Source organism: Gossypium hirsutum, chromosome A11 (genome assembly GCF_007990345.1).
Source record: "Gossypium hirsutum isolate 1008001.06 chromosome A11, Gossypium_hirsutum_v2.1, whole genome shotgun sequence".
In the NCBI taxonomy this organism is placed as follows: domain Eukaryota; kingdom Viridiplantae; phylum Streptophyta; class Magnoliopsida; order Malvales; family Malvaceae; genus Gossypium; species Gossypium hirsutum.
In genome coordinates, this window is record NC_053434.1 from 60,840,560 (window position 1) to 60,847,068 (window position 6,509).

The window sequence follows — 6,509 nt, forward strand, 5'->3', positions numbered from 1 at the left end:
TGTAATTTAGTCCCTCATAATTCTTCACCTATTCAATTTGGTCCTAATTTATTAATTTTCCTTGGTTTCTAGATCATTCCACCCTTAAAATATTTTCACTATTAGTCCTTCAACTTTTCATATTTACATTTTAATCCCTCAAATTTTGAGTATTTACTTTTGGGCCACAAAACTTTTCTCACTTTTACAATTTAGTCCTTTCTTAAATCAGTATATCATAATATACTTCCCAGTGACATAACTCAATTTTTTCTCTTCTTATCACTTTATTTTCTTATTTTACTATATTAAGGATAATATCTTACTGTAGAAATTTTCAGGGTGTTACACATTGCATCCGGCCAGCATACCTCTTGGCAGCCGCCGATATTTATAAGGCTTGTATTTCCTCACTATTAGTAGAATTATTGGATGTTAAACACAATTTTTTTTAAAAGAAATATACAGATCTAGGTCGTTTCTTCCTTTCCCCAACTTGAATAGGGTCATCCTCCAAGTTATGACTCACTGTTTGTAAACCTAACCCAATATTCAAATCTTCTTTTGGCAACTCATTCTTTAAGGAAAGTACTTTTAAATTAAATCCCAGGATAGGATTAATTTAGTGATAGCTACCTTTCCACCCTTCTCTACTAGAATCACTCCCAAACTCTCATTTTCTTATTTGCACCAAATAATTCATCATCCCTATCTTTCTATAACCAAACACTACTATCCATCGACGCTCTCCTTAGCGACACTCGGAGAGACAAATTCCATCCTAACGGCATCTCTTCTCCCCCATTACTAAGTCGAACTAGGCAAAAGTTATCTCCATGCCCTAAAATGCCACAAATAAAAAAAATAGGGATAGTTTTTCATACTTAAATATGGCATAAGTAGAGCAATTGGGAGAGATTATTAGCTTCTTCTTTCTTTTTAGTGGCTTACGAATATCAATTTGAACTCTAATTCGTATAATTTTTCTCCTTACACCAGAACCTTGCTTTGTATCATATTCATCAAATGAACCAATAAAATCCCTGAACTGCTTTGTCATTATTTCAGAGAAAAATCATGGGTGTAAATCATGCACTTGAACCTAAAAATTGGAGAAAATTAATGATATTAACAAAGGATCTTCATCATCTCGTAATTGGTGTAAAATTAGTAAATGCTTACTAAAAGTCCACGGTGACTCATTTTCCACTCGTTCAATATCTATTTTGTTGAAAATTTTGAACAAATAGTGTTTATCCCCTAAGTCTGAGATTTGGTTCCCCCAAGAGGATGCCATTGATTCATTATTTTCGTTCTCAAGGCTGGGAAATAAACTACACTAGCAGTTAAGCAACATCCCACCAGGCAGAACACATAGACAGATCCTTGTACACTCTGTTCCCCATTATTATCCCATCCCACTTCTTCATATTCTTTGATCCGTAGATTCTCTATACCCCTTTCCATAGAAACTAGTCATTCACACTAAGTCAAGATCAAAATAGTAACACTCCAAAACCAGAACAAGACAAAAAGTGAATCTGAAAAATTTTGAAAATAAAAAATTAAAACAAAAAGCACATGTCAGAGAGACAGACCAGAGCGTGTCAATAAAAAAACACAATTTTATTTTTATTTTTAAAATTACATTATAATGTTCTTTTTTATCAAAAAAAATATTTTAATTACTATTCATATTAACATATATTGATAATTAAAAATAATATGTAGAAGATCACTTAACCAAAAAAGTGTGTCTTAAGGATCAGCACGCTGTTTCTGACATAACTATGGTTGTGGATTTCACACTTGAACCTTAGTTATTTTGGAAAGAAAGATTGGTGGGAAAAGGACCCATTTGATTAAGAAGGGAAAACACTTCAACAAGTTTGAAAGTGGATGATAATTTTGATTTTGTGGAAGGGGATATCATGAGATCAACTATTAATGGTATTCTTTTGATGGTTTTCTCAAAAAGGGTTCATCAGTTGTTAGTAAAAGATATGGCTACGACAGTGTGATTAAACTCTTAGGTCGAAACATAAGCTTTGTTACTCTCTAAAATAAGGTTTACAATTTTTAGAGGCCCTCTATGCCATTCAAATTGATGGATATTACTTGGCTAAGTTCCAGAACAATAAAGATTTGGAGAAGGTGTTTTCTCAAGGACCTTGGGTCATTTATGGGAAATAATTGTCAATGCAACCATGATAAATGGATTTCAATTTTGCTCAACCTTACCCGAGCATGGTAATGGTTTGGATTTGTTTCTCAATACTCCCGGGATATATGTGTAAACAAAAAATTTTATGGGAAATTAGTGAGATAGAGGAAAAGGTTGCAAAATTATATTTCAATACTGAAAATAAAGCACGAGGGCAATTTGCTAAAATAGCGGTCTACGTAAATCTGCATAAACCATTAGTCTCTCAGGTTTTAATTAACGATGCTCTTCAACGAATTAGGCATGAATATTTACTGGTGGTTTATTTTTCTTACAGGTGTTATGGTCATACAAAGGAGGTTTTTCCAAAATTAGTACCATATTTAAAAGCAGATGGCGAAGTCTTGTCTTCTGATGGGAAAGTTCCGTCAGATGATTCAATGATGGTGGAAGATGATATTGCAGAGGGCCTAAAGGTTATGGACCATGGATGATAGTTGAAAGAAAATCAATGAGGAAATTAAGGAATCCCCAAAAATCATAGAGTGGATATCAAGAAGAGAAAATTTTTGAATCAAGGTTTAATGCGTTGACCCTCATAAATGGAAAGGAGGGCGAAAAAGGAGGGAAATGTTAATTTTTCAATTACCAAAAGTAATGGCAAAGTTTTTCTAGAAGGGTTTAAGAGGAATAGCGGAAAGATGGGTGTTGGATCTTTTCAGGATATAGTTAGGCTGCATAAAAAGATGGATCAAGAAGGAATGAATAAATTAGTAGAGGAAGGGAGCACAAGTGACAGTGGATCATTTTTATTTGGAGGAAGATAGCTTAAAGGGCTAAGAAAAGATAAAGGCCCAACCTAGTGATTTGGGTTTTATTAATCTGGTGAAATCAGACGGGTTATTAAAAGGCTCTCCTTCTAATCGGGCTTTAGAGGCCTCAAAGTTTTCTGTGCATATTTTCGTGCCTAGTCAAAGTCTAGTCAAGGCCAAAGCATCTAGGGCTTAATCCTAACATTGTTCTTATTCCAGGTTCATTTAGTGTAGCTGCTGGAATTTATTCTCCTATGAGAACTCAGTTTAGCATAAATTCTCATTTTAATTTGATTTCTGAAAAAACGATTGAGGTAGCACTTTCGTTAACGAAGGGAGTTCTAGATTTTGGGCGACATTTGATAGTGGCGTTCAAGGAGAATTCGATTCCTTCGCCAGTTGTTTTAGGTGTTGTTGGTCTTTCTAGAGTCAGAGGAAACACTGTTATAGTTTCCAAAGGATGGGCTACTAGGATTAAGGTTGGAGATGGTAAAATTGGGAGAAATCTCAATAGAACTATTCGTGATCGAAGAAGTCAATTCAAAATGATGGGAACCCTCAGGTATATGGGACAAAAGCAGATGTTGTTATTGCTAAGTTGGGGTTGTAGTACTCTCATCGAGTGGAAGCGGTTGGTTTCTTTAGAGGAATATAGGTTGGGTAGAAGGATTCAGTTCAAATGGAAGTTCCATCCTCATTTATTTTAGTTCATGTTCTTAGTAGCAGTTTTTCTACTAGTTCTTTTATTGCCTTTACTTATGGTAGCCCAAATAAAGTGAAGCATAAAAGGCTTTGGGAAGACCTGAAATCATCTATTCTTTCTGATTTGACTCCATGAGTGGCTATTGGGGATTTTAATTCATTATTGGCCAAAAAAATAAAAAATACGGTAAATCTAAGGGTAGGAGGTGCCCTATATTTGGTGATTTTGTTGACTCAAAAAATTTGCAAGACATAGGTTTTAAGGGCCCTTCTTTCACCTGGCAGAGAGGTCGAACCTTTGAAACTCTTGATCGTGCCATTGGTAATGATGCTTGGGCAATTACTTTCCCTAATTGTATGGTGTCTCATATTTCGAGGATCAAATCAGACTATCAGCCTATTTGGCTCTCCGTTAGGTCAAATTCTAATATGCATAGGGGGCGTCCCTTCCTGTTCTTGGTTGGGGGACTAAACACCCAAATTTCATAGACTTTGTTAAAAAGGAATAAAGGTCTAATGAGTGCATATCAGATACTATTTCTAGATTTTCCATGGATATCAAAAAGTGGAATAAAGTTATTTATGGGTATATTGGTTATAGGAAAAGGCATCTTGTTAATTGTTTGGCTTGCATTCAAAGAGTGATGGAGAGGTCTAATTCTGTTCGCTTGCTTATGCAAGAGAATGAGGTAAAGGATGAGTTAGAATCAGTCTTGCATCATGAAGAGTTATTGTGGAAGTAAAAAACTAAATGTGATTGGCAAAAAATGGGTGATAGGAATATTAGGTTTTTCATAGTCGAACACTTTGGAGGAGGAAATTTATCCGCATTTTTGCTTGCGACTTCAGAGTGGTGAATGGTGTTATGATCCAAATGTTCTTCAGCCCAAGGCAGTAATGTTTTTTCAGAACCTTTATGACGAAATTCCAAGTCCTTTGGGATCTTTATCGCCTAATCCTTTTTCAAGCCTTGATTCAAGTGATATTGATTTCTAGGCAAGGTTCGGATGAGGAAATCAATATAGCATTCTTTGGTGTGGCCCTTTTGAAGGCCCTAGGTAGTGATGGCTTTCATGCTTTATTTTTCCAAAGTCAATAGGATGTAGTGGAAAGTGCTATCTGTGAATGGGAGTATTTAATGCTGATCCGATTGATTCGGAGTTGAACAATACCGTTATTGTTATCATTCTTAAGGTTACACATCCTGAGTGTCTTTAACAATTTAGGTCGACCAGCTTGTGTTCTGTGTTGTAAAAGTTGATCATGAAGATTATTTATAATAAGTTCAGATTTATTTTTCCCAAAAATAATTGAGTATATGATGGGCGTCAAATCCATCAAATATAATTCCTACTAAATACTCTAAATAGTAGTAAGAGTGGTAGTAGGGTCGAGTCCACAGGGATTGGTACTCTAATCAACTTTCGCGTTTGACTTATGAACAGAATGCCGTGTCAAGGGTCGTGGCTAAAGTCGTGCCCACGACTCAAAATGTACTAGCTGCAAAATAAGCAAATAAATAAGTAAAGCAGGGATTTTGAAATCGATTAGAAACTAAATAATTAAAACTGCTAAGATAAATAATTAAATAACTCAGAAATTAAATTAGTATTTGCAATCAAATGTAATGAGCCTTAGCCTTAGACTCGGTAAATTCCGTGTTGAGAATCGATCCTCGAAAATTGATCTTCTCATTCAAACGATAAGCTGGTTATAGTGGTTAAGAACGTCCTAACCACCAATTTTTCCTCTCGCAGCTGGTCCTGGTACGACCTGCAAACCAACGCTTATCGATTATCTAACCGACAATCACGTGTTCTCGATTCAAGATTCCGGCAACCTTGCATTCTAAAAAACCCAACTCGAATTAACGGCCTCAACCGCGTGGGTCATTTAAACCCGATCACCTCTTCCTGGATTTGTTCTTAGAGATCCAAATACAGCACGACCGATTCGTTTCTCCAACTGTCAGAAAACACGAACTGTCAGAAAACACGACTCCAACCCAACGAGCTCTTTTTGACTTGAAATCGAATTATCCTTAAGGGATGAGTTGTCAATCCCGATACTTAGGAAAAAGGTGAATACCAATTAGAAGGATTTTAGGAGCAAGTATGAATCTCACGATTCTTGACCAGAAAGAATACTGGCCTAAAGCTAAGATGGAATTTAGTTAAGCATGAAATTGTTCATGCTTTGTGAGCTTAGAGAGAAATTCGGTGATTATGGTGAAGAAATGAATGGAGGGGACTTGGAAAGCAATTGACACAATTATGGAAAAGGAACAAAAAAAATTGGAGACAAGGCTATAATTTGTAACGTCAAATTGAAGGAAAAGAAATGATATTCCAACTCCAAATTGAAAAAGGAAATACAAGAGAGAGTAATTCTATTCCAAGTAGAAGTAGGAATACAAATTAAAAGATGATTTTTCTAAGAACTAAAAGCCCTTATTTATATACATAGGGTTTACTAAAAATAGGCTAAAGCTAAATTAATAAAAATAAATAATAAATAATAAAACTACATAAAATAAAATAATATCTTCTATTTTTAGCTTTTTACAAAGTCAAAATTGATGTTAAATCCTTGGCATTCCCATCTTTATGATTTGGCCCCAACTCAACGATTAGTCTTTCAATTTGGCCCATTTTTGTTCATTTTTGACCAATTGCATCCTTGACAAGATTAAATCATAAAAACACCAATTAAGTAGGGATTAATTCAGAAATAAGCCAAATTAAACATAAGAAATATGCAAATTAACATGTTTATCAAATCCCCCCTACTTAGCTCATGCTTACCCTCAAGCATGTTGTTCTTTCAAACATTAAAATTTATTCTACAATTTA